Source organism: Pan troglodytes, chromosome 2 (assembly GCF_028858775.2).
Source record: "Pan troglodytes isolate AG18354 chromosome 2, NHGRI_mPanTro3-v2.0_pri, whole genome shotgun sequence".
NCBI classification, from domain to species: Eukaryota; Metazoa; Chordata; class Mammalia; order Primates; family Hominidae; genus Pan; species Pan troglodytes.
The window spans coordinates 29,425,617-29,445,710 of record NC_086015.1 but is presented as its reverse complement, the minus strand read 5'-3'; the positions used below and the strand labels follow the sequence as shown (position 1 = coordinate 29,445,710).

Here is a 20,094-nt window from a genome sequence, read left to right as displayed (position 1 = left end):
AATATAAAGTTTCCAGTTGCCCTACTGCTTATAATCTCCCAGAGTAGATATTCTCCTGACTGGATTATCCTGCAGGCAAGCTTTTAGCAAGTCAGGTCGACTCTACCCACTAAACTTATTGTTAATCCATCCCCACATCACTATCCTGCTACCACACCATGCTAGTAATCCACCATCGCCTCTCACAACTGCTGCAATAGCTTCTTCATTGGTCACTTCATGCCCCTTCTCCCTACCTAGTGTCTATTCTTCAAACAAGCAGTCAAGATAGTTGTTCAAATGTTAAAATCCATCTGTTTCACTTGCCTATCTAAAGCCCTCCAATAGTCACCAATTAGATCAAAGTCAAACTCCTTAGTATGTTCTACAAGACTTTTCATCACACGGCCTTTTAGCAGCATCATTTCCTTCAGTGAGTCCCCTAATTTATTGAGCTCTATATAATTGGCATCTATTCTGTCTTCCGAATAGGCCAAGCTCTCATACCAACTGAGGCTATTGTGATAACTATTTGTCCTTTCTAGATATTCTCAGACCTTCAGACATCTGGTTGTTTTTCATTTCTTAGATCACAAAGCAAATGTTACCTTCCCAGAGATGATTTCTCTCATTAAAATGCCCCTCTCCATTCCTGGTCACACTGTCTCACTATTTTATTTCCATAAAACCCTAACCAGTGTTCAAATTTTAGATGTTTGTATATAATTTTATATTCTACATCTGCCATCCCCCATACTGTAAATATTGAGTTTCATAAGGGAAAGAAACTCACCTGCACTGTATACATCTGTGTTCCAGGACTAGTAGAGGTCCTGGCACATGGCAGATAATCAATAAATATCTGTTGAATTAGCACATGAACTTTTTCCTTTTCCCCTTTCTTCCACATTTTGAGCACTAAGAGTCCCTCTAAGTTGTTAAATGATAAAATTAGAAACCAAATAGCTCTTATACTCCTTTGCTTCCTTAAAAAAGTAATTAATTAGCCCTTTGGAACAGAATCAACTATAATTATAGTATTTTCATAATTCAGAAGAATCTTGGAATGAATTCATTTGAGTAGTACAGGTCCTAGTAGATAAATCTATTATAGTCTTTACTGGTTAGAACCAAGGTATCTGGGATGAAGATATCAATCTTGAGTACATTATTTCTGGCAGATAGGAAGCCCTTACTTTGAATAAGTTGGCACAGTGGTAGCAACTGTTTTATAGAAGGGCTGGTATCTGAGATGTCACTAAAGCTTATCAGCTATCAAGCAGTAGATGCAAAAGCATTCTTCACACGGAACTAATCAGCTTCACTGAAAGCGAATTAACAAGAAAACACTGCTTGTTAAAATTAAAAAACAATGTATCACTGTCTATTAAAAATCTAAGGAAAAATACACACAGAATCACCCACAATCTTTTCACTCAGAGAAATTCACTGTGTACGACCTTCCAGAATTTTTTTCTATGCACATAAATGTTTTGGGTTTGTCTACTAAGGTGGAATTATACTGACACTGCTGAGGACTTTGTTTAACCTATGATGTCATCAATTTATTTCCTTGTCGATAAATATTTTTCACAGAAAACATTCCATTGTGATGAACAACTTTGTAGCTAATCTCACCACATCTTTATTTCCTTCAAATACATTACTGAAGTGTAATTATCAGTTCAAAGGTTGTTATTTTAAAAATATTTTGTTTTTAATGCATGTTGATAAACTGACTTCTAGAAAGGTTGTGTAGATTTACACTCCCTGATATCAACGTAAGTGACCCCTTCCCCAGATGCCTCTCAAACCTTTTGGAGTGGTTTGATTTGTGTGCTTCTACTTCCATCCATGTGCTTCAACAACTGACAGAGTCATGTCATCACCACTATGATCAATCTCGCATTGAGTTCTTCACAGAAGGAAGGTGGGGAGCGGTGTGTTTTAAGGTCCTACTCGTTCGTGTAGAACAGCTAATCTGGCCTGTCTAGGAAAGTTGTAAATAGAATTCTGGTAGGGCTGGGATCAGCTGTCAGAGCTATGCCCTGAATTTCAAAAGTGGGTAGTAATTTCCATAAATATGCCACTTCAAACACATGCATTGAAGGGAGTCCAGCATTTCATCTTCCCAAAGAAAGGAAACAAAATTGTGCATAATTTAATACCCAAGAAACTTGGGGCAAAGCACACAAAAAACGGGAAGTCTACTGGACATTAAAGATCCCAAAACATTTTACAAAGATTGGATCTTTTCCTATGGATAAGAGTCATTTATAACAAATGAATGAATCCAGAAGGCTTTTCCTGAACAGTTGCCATGAATGAAAATGTTCTATTGTAAGTAATCAATAGTGAGAGCCCTGGCCTTTTATTTAGGTTGTGGTGATTTCACCAATAATTCTAGGAACTTTCTCATATGAGTACAATAGATTCTCAGACTGTTCATGTGTTCAATCATTTGTTTGGCTGAGTGACATAACATGCCAGGCATTGTGTTATACGCTATGGGCAATGATAGTACATAATCCCTTATCCTTGACAAATTTGGCCTAATAGAGAATAAACCAACAATGATAATACAGTGGGTTCCAAACTTGGCTGCACACTAGAACCAGCTGGGGAGCTTTTTAACGTCCTAATGACCAAGTTGTATCCCAGATCTATTATGCCAGAATGTCTGAGAATGGAGCTAGGAATTGCCATTTAAAAAAAAAATCCCTTTTGGCTGACTGTAAGATTTAAAACAGAAAAACAAAACAAAAAATAAAAATAATAAAAAGTATTCCCAGGCGAATCCAAACTGAAGTAGTTTGGGAACCACTAATATAATGTCAGAGTGAACTATAGGCCTTATTTATCCCAGGAGAAATCAAGGGAGCCTTCCAAGAGGAAGTGACTGGGCTATGTTTTTAAATGATAAATTGGTTCTTTCTACTGTTTTTATAATTTGAATCCTGCAAATGCCATAAATGAACATAATTTGAATGCTACAAATGCCACAAAAACAGAAAGGGAAAAACGTTATGTACGATCCCCAAAAAAAATCATCTTGGGAAAAATTTTCCCACTGGTAGTAAAAAATTAAGTATTTGACTCTCTCTCTCTATATATATATACATTCAAATATCACCCTCAGAATTGATGGTCAGTGGTCTTTTATTTCCTCTATGTGGCCTATAACACTGAGAACAATGCAAGGCAAAAAAAAAAAAAAAAAAAAATCAGTGGTATAGTCTGTCAGATCACCAAAGCTAGCCTCAGGCGAACATGCCAAGACAAATTCTAGAATTACAACCAGGATATGGCATCAATATAAAAGATTTGTACTTTAATGCAATCTCTTGCCTTTTTGGTAAGGTAGCAAAAACGTACTTTGGCAAAGTTTATCAGAGTTCCTTTTCTTTTTTTGCCTTCCTCCACCCCCTCCAAGAAAGTCAGTGGGAAATAAGCAGGGGGACAGCCCATGGCTTTCCTTTTACCAGTCATTTTTGGTATTTAAGGTAGATACAGAGTGCTCAGCCATTGATCTGTTCACTGTCATCCTGCTTAAATCAATAATCTATTAGTCCCTTTAAATTAGAGTTAGATTCATCAAATGCCCTTGAGAGGCCTCAAACATTTTGTTCCTTATTGCAGGCAAGCACAATCAGTCTATGGAATGATAAAATTTTTGCTTGAAAACTCTGCCGGCTCAGCAGACAATGTGTTCTGTATTAGCTCATTCAGCGATCTCAGGCAGGCCAAAAAAGCAGTTTTTAGACTTCCCAGGGGGAAAAGAGGCTTGTGTCATTCAATAAAACAACTACACTGCAGCCATCCTGATGTGATTTCAGTTTGGAGAAGCAGTCTTTGAGGAATAATTCGGATCTGCTTTTTGTCTCCTGCTTTTATTTATTTCCTTGCCTACTTATGGACTTACTCAGTTCTGTTTGCTGATTGAATGCCCAACAAGCAGCAGCCTCCAATGTGGCATCCAAACTGCTAACCAGATGGGCTGCCCTGCTTCGTCAGGGAATGGGCAAGTCAGAGGAACTTCTGCTACTCGGGTGAGATGGATGCTTGGCTCTGTGGGTCCCCGCCCAGAGCACAGTCAGCACCAGTGATGCTGAGAGGGCTGCTCCGAACTGCACACTTGAGTGGAGACAGTGAGCCTCAGGGAAGAGGAGAATGAACCAAATCTGCAGCATTGTCCTCGGAAGCTGCTAGCCCCTATTTTAGACATCTCCACCCCCACAACATACAGATAACTATCACTAAGGAAAACAAAGCTAGAATCCCCTTCCTTGTACAATAAATTAGTCATGGGACTCATTTGCTTTTAAATCAATGTTCCTCAAAGTGTGGCCTGCAGCAGGGGAATTCTTGAGGTTAGGGAGAAGGACATTTGCTTTAAATTCGTGTTTTTCAGACTATCAATGGTGAAGCACCATTTCTTAGTCTTTCCCCCAATCCCTCATGGATTGATCAAATTCAATACAAATGAATCTCCAGGAAATAGGAGTTAAGGAAAAACAACGACGTCCAAAGCACGAGCTCCAACTCTTTAAAAAAAATTAGATTTAATGGACATAAAATTACCCTGTCAAATTGCTCCAAAAGTTTCGAAACACTTGCCCTCAATGTCTGAACTTCTCTCCTTGCGGACGGGCACAGGTCTCCGGATTGCATTTTGAGAAACAGTCCTCTAAAAGGACTTCAAACTCAGAGGTTGTTTGCAGACAAAACAAAAACAAAGCTAAACAAAATCTCCACCGACTGGGATGGTACAAAAGCAGAATTCCCGAGTTCCCACTGACGAAGCTTTCTTAAACACTGCCACAGCTCTTGGGTCGATTCATTCCCAAAAGAAAAGAAATTAACATTGCTGCCTGTTAAGAGGACTTGGCACTTACGAATTTAACTCACCTGAGAAAACACAGTATAAATGTCCTTGTTGTTACAACACACCTGAGTGTCATTTAAACACACAGAAAGTCTTCGACAATAGCTCCCTTCACAATTCCTTACATGCTTGGCATTTTTCTAAAGGTTAGATTAAGTAGCAGATAACATTTTTAAGAGAGCTCAGTATACTTCTTTCTTTTTTTTCTTTGTGAGAGCTAATTTACGGCTGGCTAAAACCATGTTGACAGATTTCAGGATTTTAGGTTGGGCCTGATTACAGGCAGGCAGGCATCACGCATTAGGAAAGCCTAGCCTTTTTTACTAGAACCTTCTATGATTAAGACAGTATTTTAATGCACTCTCTGGGCAGCTGAGCTTTAAAAGAAAAAGGAGTTATAAAGCAAAAGACATTTCCTGCATGGCCCCAGGGGAATTTTGAGCCCAGAGCTCCGAATCCCAGTGGAAGGGAGTAATTTCAGCCCATTAAGGAAGAAGAGCAAAGTTGCATTTGGTCAAAATGTTCGTTTGGACTTCGTTTGTGTTGGCACCAAAGAGAGCCTCTCTGGATTTTTTTCTCCCTTTTTCTGTGGATTCACTGCAGGACTGCAAAGCCTACAGCTCACATACATTAGGGAGAGAGTCAAAGGAAACGCCAAAGTTCAACTAAAGTACAAGTAATTAGAACCAGATTCTCCGCTATTTGCGTGTGCGCATGCGTGTATGAACTCGTGTGTAGACATTTTATGAAAATGTAATTCACATGCATCCAAACATTTGGGGCACGGGAAGACTCCATACTGTCACTCACTTAATTTTTATGTCGCCTTTTCAGGAGAGGATCTGCTTTTAATCATCTTTCAGGAGAAACGGTTTCCACACACATGGGTTTTGCAAATCTGTGAATCGCATCCTGAAATTAGGTAATTGCCAAACAAGAAAAACTCTGCTTTGAAATCTTGCCTTACTCTGCTGCTGGCTTTGTTATTATTAAGCAGCTCCAAGATTAGTCCCAGGTTTGGGGTGGCTAGAGAGGGAGGACGATGGGGAGTGAAGGAAAATATCATTGTTGGGCTTTGGCAGTCTTGACTCAGTAACCTGCCCGTGACCCTAAAGAAGTGTGTGTTTGCCGGGGTCACCAGGGATCCTGGCCGAGGGCTGGAGCTGGGTTGTGAGAAACTCTGCTATTCTGACCACATATGAAACAGGTGCTGAACATAGGCAGGAGATAAAAGGAAGGGCTGGGGGAAAGAATTTGGTTTTGAGTCTTTAATAAAGCCTTGCTCAGCAAAGTGTGGTCCTGGACAAGCAGCATCAGCATCACCTGGAAACTTGTTAAAATGCAGAATCTTGGCCAGGCACAGTGGCTCATGCCTGTAATCCCAGCACTTAATCCAAGGCGGGAAGATCACCTGAGATCAGGAGTTCAAGACCAGCCTGACCAACATGGAGAAACCCCATCTCTACTAAAAATACAAAATTAGTTGGGTGTGATGATGCATGCCTGTAATCCCAGCTACTCGGGAGGCTGAGGCAGGAGAATCGCTTGAACCCGGGAGGCGGAGGTTGCAGTGAGCCGAGATCGTGCCATTGCACCCCAGCCTGCACAGCAAGAGCGAAACTCTGTCTCAAAAAAAAAAAAAAAAAAAAAAAAAGGCAGAATCTTGGCCCCACCCCAGAAATGCAGAATCAGAATAGGCATCCTAACAAGACCCCTTGATCATTTTTACGCACATTGATGTCTGAGACACCCTAACATAAAAAATGTCTTGTTATTGTCCTAACCTTCCTGTAATCCCATTTTGCTGAGTTAATTTAGCATCAGAACTCTGTCAACTTGCCCTTTGCACAGGTCCTTACTAAATACTCCACCTTGTTAAGTACTTAATGCATTAAGATCTTCAGGCTGTGTGTGTTTATGCTTACCATAAACCAGAAGTCTTCGTTCACTCTCACAGAACTTTGGCAGTGGCTTTTAGTTGGCAGTGTGTTCAAAGTTGTACCAGAAGAGCCTGAACTAATAGTAATTACTATTTACTGAGCGCCTACTGTGTTAGGGACCATGCAAAGTGCTTAATAGACATTAGTTCATTTACTCCTTCCCCCATACCATGAGGAGAGGGAGAACTGAGCACCTTAGAATTAGGAAATTTAAAACACAACAATCCTTTCAGACTTTATAAATGAGATGTAAATGACTTAATATGTTTACTATTATCTCACCAAACCCCTCAGCTTTTTAAATTCTCATTTTCCATCTCCCTGATTTGTTTCCTAGTCTGGGAAGGTCACAGGGTTTGGTCTGGTCAGGCCTACTTACTCAAATTTGAGAACTGCAGAACTTTGTAATTCTCTTGCTTTTAACTCACGGGTATAGCTTTCCAAACACTGATTCCATTCAAGATATGGTTAAATTTGACAAGATAGTTTGGGCCTTAGAAAGAGAGTAAGGCTCAGGACCCACTAATCACTCTGTGTTGTAGCTACACCTGTCTGGGCTTACGGCCAGCAATAGAAGTTATTCCTGGGACTGGCTTTTACCACGGGAAGTGCTGTCATATTTTCATAAGGTACCATGACACGTTCAACACCAACATTTCATTTTTATAATATGTGTTCTCACCACAAGGAATATATTCAAAAATATCTCATAGGTTGTTTTGCACGACATTTTAAACATGTTTTCTATCACTATTTTCTAGGACATACTAAGATAGCTTATGCCAGTGTTCAAATAAATCCTTTCTTACAGTCACTTAACAGGCCGACACATCTAACTGCTTATTAATGATCTGAACGTGGAGGCATCAGAAATGAAACTGTATTAAGTGAACAAATGCTAGAACAGGTCTCGGGAGTCATGTGTAGACGAAGCTAATTGCTTTGCAATATTGAGGTCCCCTGAAGAGTTTTTCTCAACATCAACTGACTCAGTTCCATATTTCACTTCTATCTTCTATCGGGATTCCCATAATATTTACAAAAGGAACTATCACACTAATAAATGACATTATTTTATCTGATCGAATTTCCTGCACACAGAGTAGATTAAAACAGGAGCATTAACATGTATATCATTTCAGATACACACATTCACATTCATTTCAGATATCCACACACATTCTTTGCTTATGTACTATATATCTGTTTGAAAACCACATTAGTACCAGCCAGACAGAAAAGCAAAAGGGAAATACTTGGAGGACAACAATGAAATTATGCTTTGTCACATACCTTGCCACTCGTCTAAGGTCTAAGGAAGTTCAAGTATGATTGATTACACTAGAATTTAGCCAAAACCCTCTTTTTCTCAATAAAATAATGCTCGGCTTACTCAGAATTTTGCTGCAAAGAAATTTTTCTGTTTTGTTTCTTACAGGTATGCACCATATGAACAGCCTCAATATAACTTTGAAACCGATTTAATCCTCACTGTGTGGGTTTTCTTCGTTCCTAAAAAGAAAGAAAATGCCATGAGCCTGCATAAAATTGTGTGGAGGAGGTGATGGGAAAGTGGTAAGCTTTGCTGCCAGGTGGACCTGAATTTGAATCTCTCTTCTGCCACTTACTAATGGCCATAGAGTTTTATTTCTCTGAGCCCTAGTCCTTCTTTGCTGAAAATGCAGATAATCCTGATTTCTGTTGGTAAACCAGAGACAACGTTTGCAATTTGCCTGACACACAGTAAGTGCTCAATAAATGATAGCCAACCTCCACCTCCACTTTTCCCCTCCTCCCACAAACACATTTCCCTTCCACCTTCCTTAATCTAGGGCAGGGTTTTTTTTTTTTTTTTTTTTTTTCTGAGATGGAGTTTTGCTCTTGTTGCCCAACCTGGCATGGGCAGCCATGGCATGGCACGATCTCAGCTCACTGCAACCTCCGCCTCCCGGGATCAAGAGATTCTCCTGCCTCAGCCTCCCAAGTAGTTGGAATTAACAAATGTGCGCCACCACGCCCGGCTAATTTTTTGTATTTTTAGTGGAAACCGGGTTTCACCATGTTAGCCAGGCTCGTCTCGAACTCCTGACCTCAGGTGATCCTCCTCCTTGGCCTCCCAAAGTGCTGAGATTACAGGCGTGAGCCACCGCGCCCGACCGGGCAGGGGTTTTTAGCCAGCACCATTTTGTCTCTCACGGGACATTCTGCAACATCAGGAGACATTTCTGGCTGTCACAATTGGGGGCTGCTCCTGGCATCTAGTAGGTAGAGGCCAGGGATGCTACAAAACATCTCACAATGCCCAGGACAGGCCCCTCCTACACAACAAAGAATTATCTGGCCCCAATTATAGATAGTGCTGAGGTTGAAAAACATTGATCTAGGCTAAGGATACTACTGGTGGGGAGACTCTGGGACCAAAGAGTGGGGACAACAAAGAAAATACTACAGCTCTGGAGAAATGGAAACTGCAGGGTCCTACAACGCAGATGGTATGAGCTCAGTTCCTAATTCTGCCTCTTACTAGCAGTCACTTATCCTTCCTGATCCTCAGAAAAATTGAGATGACAACCACGCTTACTACATTGCAGGATTTACACTTTGTAAACTATAAAAAGTATAAAAACATGTAAAAATAATAGCTAATGCTTTATTATTAGAAATTTATTAATTATTATTTATTATCTGGGGAAAAGTGGATTAAGTCTGTATCAATAATGCGACTAATATGGTCACCACAGAAAACAACAGAACCATCTCCAGAGTCTAGTCAAACATTTCAACAATAGTAATCGCTAACACTCATGGAGCATATACTGTAGGCTAGTCATGCTCCTTCACTCTACTCTAAGCATTTTTCATCTATTAATACATCTGATCCCCAGAGTGACCCAATAAGAGAGCTAGTCTTGGCCAGGCGCAGTGGCTTACGCCTGTAATCCCAGCACTTGGGAGGTTGTGGCGGGTGGATCACTTGAGGACAGAAGTTTGAGACCAGCCTGGCCAACGTAGTGAAACCCCATCTCTACTAAAAATACACACACACAAAATTTGTGGTGGCGTGCGCCTGTAATCTCAGTTACTCGGGAGGCTGGGGCAGGAGAATTGCTTGAACCCAGGAGGTGGAGGTTGCAGTGAGCCGAGATCGCACCATTGCACTCTAGCCTGGGCAACACAGCAGGACTCCGTCTAAAAAAAAAAAAAAAGAGAGAGAGAGAAAGAGATTGCTAGTCTAGTTTTAGTATTTCTTTTTGACAGGCAAGAAGAAACCAGAGGTATAATGTGGTTAGGTAACTTGTTCAAGGCCATACAGCTGCTAAATAAAGAGCATGGATTTGAACTTAAATGGTCTTAAGTTCAAGGGAATGGGTCTGACCCTCATGTTGAGAGAAGACTATGACATCCCCTCTTAGGACTGTGCAGAACTCCTGTCACAAGCAGCTGTCCCTGGCAGGAAGTTTTAGAGTATGCAGGGTATGTCTAAGTCAGACAGACAGACACACAGTTAACCCAGCATAAAGAACAAAAGTAAAACTGGAAAATTCAAAAGAAAGAAGTTAAGGAGACAGAAATAATGCCCTGTTTTCTTTCCAGTCAGAGCAATAAAATAGGAAAGTCCCCCAGAAGCAAACACAGGAATTAGAAGGCATACACAAAACACACTCACTAACCCCTTCTGCATCTTCCCTGCTGAGAACCCAGCCCTCAGCAGGGAGAATGGCAGCAGCTAAGACCAAGATTCCAAAGGCCTCTGGCGGCAGTCCAACGGCGTGTGGCTGAACACTGTCAGGAGCAGTCACTCAGGCCAAATGGAGTCTGCACAACCACCAGCTCCAGGGCTCTTCGGGGAGGCAGAGGAGGAGAGGACTCTGAGCCCCCAGCCCCTACGCAGGTTCTCCTTCCCTCACCTGAAGGCCACATAAACTCCCTTAACCAAAATTTATTTGGCACAAGAATGAACCCAATATCCAGAATTGGTTGCGCAATAGCTTTTCTGTCTACAGAACTAGCACGCCCCAAATGAGGGGCTGAATGACTCTCTTCCCAAGATGTCTGGGGATTGGGGGGGTGGAGGGAGGTGAGAGGAGTAACTAGAAGTAGACACTGAACATCCTTACTGTGCCCTCTAGTTGGCTAATATATAATGCATCAGTTCAAAGGATGCACTTGATATTTCATTTGAAAAGATTCTCGGCTGGGCACGGTGGCTCACGCCTGTAATCTCAGCAGTTTGGGAGGCCAAGACAGGCGGATCACCTGAGACTGGGAGTTTGAGACCAGCCTGACCAACATGAAGAAACCCTATCTCTACTAACAATACAAAATTAGCTGGGTGTGGTGGTGCATGCCTGCAATCCCAGCTACTCCGGAGGCTGAGGCAGGAGAATTGCTTGAACCTGGGAGGCAGAGATTGTGGTGAGCCGAGATCATACCACTGCACTCCAGCCTGGGCAACAAGAGTGAAATTCTGTCTCAAAAAACAAAAAGAAAGAAAAGATTCTCAAGTTTCTATATAGAACTGTTCAAACTACAGGAATGCTACATTGTTGGTTATTTTTTTCCTTCAGAGCAGTGATTCCTAGGTATGAGAAAGCTAAGAGTTTCAAAGTGCTTTAGCATTATTTCTTTTTAAAAAATGTTAAGAAAATCTTGAAAAAATAATTCAAAGACATTTTCACCAACCTTCCAATTGAGAGCAGTCCTCCAAGGTTCAGGTCTTTTTTTGATATTCCCGAAACTTGTCCACCTTTATAGACAAGTTGTCTGAGGCATATGGTTGGAAGTATGAACTCGGGAGTCGGCCTTCCTGGATTCAAATCCTCACTCTCCTACTTACTGGCTGTGTGACTTTTGGAAAGTTACTTAATCTCTCTGAGCCTCAATTTCTGCTTGTATAAAATGATAGTATATTCTCCATTGCATCATTGTGAGCATTAAATAACATCATTTTAAAGTACTTTGCACAATGCCTGCCACATAATAGTGTTACACAAGCAATTATTATCATTATTGTATCATGCTTATGCTGATGAATCTCAATGCTATTCACCTTCCCTTCTTTCCCCATCTTGATTTGGTGACCTTCACTTCCATTTTCCCTCTCAAAATAATTTTCCCTTCTGATGTACCTAAGAGATTCTCTAAAAACTAATGTGAGGAAAGCAAGTCATGTCAGTTTTCCCTCTCTCAGCTGTCCTTTCCTTCCCAGGCCCACAGGCATTAATCTGAAGTGCTCTCACTCCTCGTAGGATTTCCTGGCCAATCCCCAATCCAGGCTGCCTAGCCCCCTCAGAAATGGCTTCTTTAAACCCCTCTTTACCACAGCGATCTCTCATTCGAGAGCCTTCAATCACTGTTCAAAACCCAAAGTCCCAAACCATTGCAAGGACCAAGGTGGTTTGGGGAGCAGAAGGCAGTGATTATCAGTCAGCAACATCAACTGCTGACAAACATTTATTGAGCACCTGCCAGGGACCAGACCCCTTGATACATGCTGGTTTATAAAGAAGTTAGAATACACTATCTCCTGCCCACGCAAACAGACAACTGAAAAATGCCACAAGGCAAACATGGCCCCAGCTAGAAAAAGGATCTGATGGGGGTCAGAGGCTGTCATGAGTGGGTGTGTTACTAGCATACACAAAGATTTTGGCGGCCTTGACTTTAAATACTCAGGGCTAAAAGAGTGTCCAGTACATATCAAAAGTTCAATCAGTGTTGGTTAAAAAAAAATGAATTAAAAAAATGAAATCTGCATACAAATCCTTACATGTGATGTGAAATAAATGCTTTCAGCCAGTTCAGCAGAATCTGCCAACAGCACACTTTATATGGCGGGGGACAACTTGAGGGGTGTTTTCACACACATTACTCCATTTGCTGCCTCCTGACAAAAGTGTGAAGAGCAAGGATTATTAACACGATCAGTTTTTTTTTTTACTTTTTTAAAATCTCTGTTATTCACATGAGGAAACTGAAGCTTAGAGAAGTTAAATGACTTGGCCAAGGTCACACAGTTAGGAAATGAACTGAAAGTGAGTTCATCCCCTGAATCCACATGCAAGATTAGTATAAATGAGAAACCAAGTACACATTTATATTCCTAACAGTCCTATTCATTTTTTAATGTTTTTTTTTTTTTTTTTTTTTTGAGACGGAGTCTGGCTCTGTCACCCAGGCTGGAGTGGAGTGGTGCAATCTCGGCTCACTGCCAGCTCCGCCTCCCGGGTTCACGCTATTCTCCTGCCTCAGCCTCCCAAGTAGCTGGGACTACAGGCGCCTGCCACCACGCCCGGCTAATTTTTTGTATTTTTAGTAGAGATGGGGTTTCACCGTGTTCGCCAGGATGGTCTCGATCTCCTGACCTCTTGATCTGCCCGCCTCAGCCTCCCAAAGTGCTGGGATTACAGGCGTGAGCCACTGCGCCCGGCCCATTTTTTAATGTTTTAAGGCAGGGTCTGCAAATTTTGTAAATGGTCAGATAGGAAATACTTTAGGCTTTGTGGGCTGTCTGGTCTCTGTCACAGTCACTCAACTCTGCCCCCCATGGGGGAAGGCGGTCACAGACAAAATGTAAATGTATAGGTGTGACACATTCCAAGAAAGCTTTATTTACAAAATCCAGATTTGGTGTAGTTTTCAGCCCAGCTTTAAGATAAAGGAAATAAAAACTATTCCTCCTAACAGTGACTGTACATGTTACTATAAAATTCATGCATTTCCTCACTTCCAGGGTAAAGACAGAGGATGACAGCCATATGTCACAGAGACGTGGGCAATATTTTAAAGATACTAACACTACAGTGTGTTGTAAGGGCTACGCATTTTCTTCAAAACCTCATGTATACATTTTTATTAGTTAGGGAGGTCAATATGTCTGCCATAAATACATTTTAAAATTCCTTCCCACATATTCTGTCTATTGGGATTATTTATCATGCTTTGTTCCCTGGCGTAGAGCCAGGGAGAATATGGGAGTTTTAATACCTTTAATCCATTACATGGATTTTTTTAGAGCTCCATAAGACAAAATGAAATGCACTCTCATGGTCATATATGCAATAAACCTGGTATGTCACTTAATATTTCATGTCCCATTTAATATTTCAGTTGTAACTGTTCCCAGCTTTCAACGTCCAAAATGACACAATTCCAGCCATCTTTTCGCTCCAATTTCTTTTTTGTTCTTGTTTAGAGAACTCCTGACAATTTATAAATAATAACTCTCACTGTGGACTTTGAGAGGCAATTATTATTGCTCTCTGATATTCCTTATTATTTTTTTTTGAGAAGGAGTCTCACCCTGTCACCCAGGCTGGAGTGCAGTAGCGCGACCTCGGCTCACTGCAACCCCTGCCTCCTGGGCTCAAGCAATTCTCCTGCCTCAGCCTCTCGAGTAGCTGGGACTACAGGCATGCCCCCACCATGCCAGGTTAATTTTTTGTATTTTCAGTACAGACAGGGTTTCACCATGTTGGCCAGGCTGGTCTTGAACTCCTGACCTCAAGTGATCCACCTATCTTGGCCTTCCTAAGTGCTGGGATTACAGGCGTGAGCTATGCGTCCGGACTGCTCTTTGATATTCTGAAGAAGTATGAAATAACTGTCTACTGACATATGCCACCCAGTTTACGGCAACGTGGTGAACTGGTCATGCTTATTTTAATTAGGCCATGTTAACCTTGTTTTGAAAAGGAGGTGTTTGGCTGGGCGGGGTGGCACATGCCTGTAATCCTAGCACTTTGGGAGGCTGAGGCGGGCAGACTGCCTGAGCTCAGGAGTTCAAGACCAGCTTGGGCAACACAGTGAAATCCCGTCTCTACTAAAATACAAAAAAATTAGCCAGGTGTGGTCATGTGTGCCTGTAATCCCAGCTACTCAGGAGGCTGAGACAGAAGAATCACTTGAACCCGGGAGGCGGAGGTTGCACTGAGCTGGGCGACAGAGCAAGATTCTGTCTCCAAAAAAAAAAAGAAAAAAGAAAAGAGGTGTTCATTCATTTCTCCAGCTAACTGATATGGTAACACTGGTCTCTAAAGATGGTCTGCTCAATACACCTCACCTCCTGTAATGCAATGGGTCTCTTTTTCTCAAATTGCTTGTAAAACTGACTCACACATCTACCGGAGCCCAAATGTGAACACCACCTGCCTATCACTTGCACATACCCTCTTTTATTTTGAGATGCAGATGTTTGCTTATAGGGCTGTTGTATTTTTACTTGTTCCTACAGGAGATACATTGAATCTTCCTGCCAGAACTGGACACTGCAATTCAAAATAATAGCAAAAGACCTGCAGGTAATAGGCCATAATACTCACTTGGTACCCACTAAAGGAGGGTTTAGATCACTTGTTCTCTGTTACCTTTCATGAAACATCTGTTTCATATGAGCCACTTGAAAGTGTATACATCTGTAAATAATAAGCCTGATGTGTACATAATTTAATGAATTAGGACATAAAAAGGAATTGAACAGTAGGGGCACAGCAATTAGAAGAACTGCCCATTTTGTTAAAAACGTATTATTTCCAGCTTTCACTTGTTAACTCTTTTATTATTCTGTGGGTTCTGAGGCTTCTAATCTTCCCCATCCCTCTTCCCTGCAAAGAAAATAGAAATTTATGTCGTCGGCAAAGAAAAGGAACCCTACATTATACAAAGCCGAGTTGGGAACTTTGGACTCACTTTCTCCTACTCGGGAGATTCAAAGTAGGTATTTGAACCTCTCAGTGCCTAGGAATCTGCGTCTGCAAAGTGGGGATAACAGGGCCTTTCTCTTCAGGCTGCTCTGAGGACTAGATGACATGGTTCATTTTAAGCACCTGACACATAATAAGCACTTAATAAATATTAATTATGATAGTGATTGTTTTACTTTAATAAAAATCAATCGCAACTTTAAATCATGGGGGTGGGGAAGCAAACCGTGGTTCAAAAGTTTCTCTTGAGAGTTGTTTTAGCGATTTATTTATTTTATTATTATTATTACTTTTTGAGACAGAGTCTAGCTCTGTTGTCTAGGCTGGAGTGCAGTGGTGCTATCTCGGCTCACTGTAACCTCTGCCTCCCGGGTTCAAGTGATTCTCCTGTCTCAGCCTCCCGAGTAGCTGGTATTACAATTTTAGTAGAGATAGGGTTTCACCATGTTGGCCAGGCTGGTCTCGAACTCCTGAGCTCAGGTGATCTGCCCACCTTAGACTCCCAAAGTGCTGGGATTACAGGCATGAGCCACCGCACCCGGTCCTTTAGCTTTATCATTTTTTTAAAAATATATTTTAGATGGACTGTCTGTCTGTCGCCCAGGCTAGAGAACGATGGTGCAGTCTTGGCTCACTGCAACCTCCGCCTCCCGGGTTTTAAGCGATTCTCCTGCCTCAGCCTCCTGAGTAGCTGAGATTACAGGTGCGCTTTAGCTTTATTTTTATTTACTTTCTTCACACCATTTCTAGGGATAGGCCAAAAAAAAAAGGGGTGGTGGGGGGGACAGGAGGGAGCAATAATGTCCTGGTTAACAGGAAGTACCATCAGAAAATCTATTTCTGTGACCTCAAAGTAAGTGCCAGAAGCCCAGGGAAATATTCCACTCTCATGTTTTCAGGCCAGTTTGCCAGCAAATGCACTTATAAGGGCTTACTTACCTTGCCATCCCAGCCAAACTGAACCTCCCAAGTTTTTGACAGCCCCCATCAAGTTTACTAAAGGTGTTTTGAATACCCAAAAAATATTAGCTCACTTGAGATGTTCTCAATTTCATTTTCACTGAACTACACTCAGCATATTTCTGAGCACCTACTGTGTGCCGCACTCTGGGTTATGAGCAGAGGACACGCGTAAGCAGGAGGAGGCACCCGGGGGAGAGCTCATGGTATTTCCCAGAAGGCAAACTGAGGCTTCCATAGAATATGGCCAGTTCCTCTCTGCCTCCCCGAAGTTTGTTGAAATGTTCAAGCTGAGTTGAAAGCTTGAAAATGTTGGAAGATACTCTGCCCATCTCAAAACCAAGCAGGTGTGGGGCACGGGAATAGACATCGTATGTCTCCATGATTTGATTGCTACAGGGAATGTAATTCCCGCCCACTGAGATTCTGCAAAAATCTTGGTTTAGCTGTGCAAACTAAATGTTAGCAAAACAAGTGCTAAATACTTGCCAGGCCCCAGGAAAAATAGTTCCACCCAGAAGGAAAAGGAGTTAAACAATGACTGAAATCACCACCCTACAGCATTCTGTTTACATTTTCCTGCAGTCTGTTTACCTGCTACATAAAGGGATAATTAGAGCTTGTTAATAGCCATAGGAGAGAAGAGTAAAGGCTGAAGGGAAAAAGGAAATAAAGAAAATGAACAAATATTGAAAGAATAATAATAGCTGAAGTATGTAGAAGTGAATTGTTTAATACAGTAGCCACTAGCCATGTGTGGCTATTGAAAGTTAAATTAATGAAAATAAAATAAAATTGGCCAGGTGTGGTGGCTCACGCCTGTAATCCCAGCACTATGGAAGATCGAGGCGGGTGGATCATGAGGTCAGGAGTTCGAGACCAGCCTGACCAATATGATGAAACCCCGTCTCTACTAAAAACACAAAAATTAGCTGGGTGTGGTAGCGCGCTCCTGTAATCCCAGCTACTCAGGAGGCTGAAGCAGGAGAATGGCTTGAACACGGGAGGCGGAGGTTGCAGTGAGCCGAGATAGCACCACTGCACTCCAGCCTAGGCAACAGAGTGAGACTCTGTCTCAAAAATAAATAAATAAATAAATAAATAAATATAAAATTAAAAAGTCACTTCCTCAGCTGTATTAACCGCATTTCAAATTCCAACAGCCATAAATGGCTAGCGACTATGATATTAGACAATGTAGAATTATAGATCCTTTCCATCATTGGAAACTTCATTGTAGGAAGTTCTATTGAAGGGCACTGATATCGAGTATATTAAAGGGTTGTTTATTAGAACATACATGTGGGTTCAACCATAGTTTACTGAGGATCATAGACCAAGTACTATATTAGCACTGGGAAAACAGAGGTAAAAAGCACAATACCTGACCTCAAAGACTCTCAGTTTAGTGAGAAGACCCAGTCAACAAAACAAAACAAACATATGCAAAAGGAGAAAAGGGTGAGAACACAGAAAAGAAACCTGGTAATTTTAATGGTAGCTATGGCAGTAGGTATCCAGGTGTTTGCAGTAAAGCTGTTGTAACTTTTCTGCATTAAAAAAAATTCATAAAATATCGGGGAATTGGATTTGCAGTTGGGGCTCTCTGACGCCAGCGCCACTTCTAGTTCGCCGAGCTCTGGGCGAAGGAGAGGGGGGAAAGTAAGGAGGTGTCCATACCACGGTTCCTACAAAGCACACTACTCGAAAATCCAACCCATGGAAAAGCATCCGGGAAGAAACTGGCCACAAAAGCCATTCACGAGAGTGCGCCCTCTACTGGCGGGGTGGAGAAACCTCATTGTTACAGGCCTGGGCCTGGGGGACCCCGTGAAATTAGGCTTTATACGAAATCCAATGAACTGATTCGCAAACTTCCCTTCCAATATCTGGTGCAAGAAATTGCTCAGGACTTTAAAACAGATCTGAGCTTCCAGAGCGCAGCTACTGGTGCTTTGCAGGAGCCAAGTGAGGCCTATCTGGTTGGCCTTTTTGAGGGCACTAACCTGTGTGTTATCCATATCAAACGTTTAACAATTATGCCAGAAGACATCAGCAAGCTGCATACGTAGAGAACGTGCTTAGGAGTCCACTATGATGGGAAACATTTCATTCCCACCCCCCCAACCCCCAAAAAATTTCTTCTTCCTGTTATTGGTAGTTCTGAATATTAGGTATTTTTTTCCAATGCAGTCAAAAGGTACCTAGGTATTTGATTGCAAATGGAAAAATAGAGGACAGAAATTAGGTATTGGCAGTTTTTCCATCTTCATTTGAGTGTGAATTTTTAATATAAATGTGGGGATGTAAAGCATTAATGCAAATCAAAATGTTTCAGTGAACAAGGTTCAGTAGTTCAACTTTATAATAATTATAAATAAATCTGTTAAATTTTTCTGGACAGTGCTAGCATTTGGATTTTTTTAAATTTTTTATTTTTCGGGGGGACGGTGTCTTACTCTGTCACCCAGACTGGAGTGCAGTGGCGCGATCTCGGCTCACTGCAACCTCCGCCTCCCCGGTTCAAGCGATTCTCCTGCCTCAGCCTCCTGAGCAGCTGGGACTACAGGCGCGGGCACCACCACGCCCAGCTAATTGTTGTATTTTTAGTAGAGACGGGGTTTCACCACATTGACCAGTCTGGTCTCGAATTCCTGACCTTGTGATCCACCTGCCTCGGCCTCCCAAAGTGCTGGGATTACAGGTGTGAGCCACCATGCCTGGCCTGGATTTTTTTTTAAATAAATTTCTTTTTTTTTTTTTATTTTTTAGACAGGATCTCCCTCTGTTGCCTAGGCTGGAATGCAGCGGTGCAATCCCGGCTCACTGCAGCCTCAACATTCCCAGGCTCCGATTATCCTCCCACCCCAGCCTCCCGAGTAGCTAGGACTACAGGTGCGTGCCACCACGGCCACATAATTCTTTTTGTAGAGACAGAGTTCTGCCGTGTTGCCTAGGCTGGTCTCAAGTGCCTAGGCTCAAGTGATCTGCCTGCCTCGGGCCTCCTAAAGTGCTAGAATTTCCAGTATGAGTCGCCATGCAAGCCTAAAACAAGTTTCTTATTGACAACTATGTATATATGTAAAAACAATCTATTTACTGAGCATCATGTGTCAAATACATTGTCTTATTTAAGGCTTTAAGACTGATCTTAGGCTTTCAAGGGAGGTGTTATGGATTCATTTTAAAGATTAGAAAAAAAAAAAAAACCTGGAGCTCAAGCTTCCACAGCAGGTACAGTGCACGAAGAATGTCTACCCAACCTCACTGTATCACACTGCAGGGTACCATGCTGTATTTCACTGCATCACATGTTAGCGTCTTACAGATTTAGATCTGCTTCCACTTAGAACCCACTACACGACTTCTAGCAAGTCACTTCAATTTGTCCACCTGTCTCTATTTCCTGAAAATATATAATTCAGCAACAATTAGATTTCAAACAAAAGAAACAGGTAGAATACGGTATATGAAAATTCAAAATACAGAATACATTCCATTTAAGACATATTTGAGCGGGGCACAGTGGCTCACACCTGTAATTCCAGCACTTTGACACGCCAAGGCAAGCAGATTGCTTGAGCCCAGGAGTTTAAGACCAGCCTGGGCAACATGGTAAAACCCTGTC

At 41.8% G+C, this 20,094-nt stretch overlaps 1 protein-coding gene across 3 annotated transcripts in view; it reads right to left on the bottom strand.

Moving 5' to 3' along the window:
* Positions 1 to 20,094, bottom strand: part of RARB (retinoic acid receptor beta) — a 769,542-nt gene that overhangs the window by 138,005 nt on the left and 611,443 nt on the right. Inside the window, exon 1 of one of the 3 annotated variants that reach the window (XM_009445031.5) lies at positions 8,198 to 8,264. The exons of the other annotated variants lie outside the window; for them this stretch is intronic. The gene's annotated coding sequence lies outside the window, so the exon portion shown is untranslated. Of the gene's footprint in view, positions 1 to 8,197; positions 8,265 to 20,094 lie in introns of those variants that run through there. 3 annotated transcript variants of the gene reach the window in all.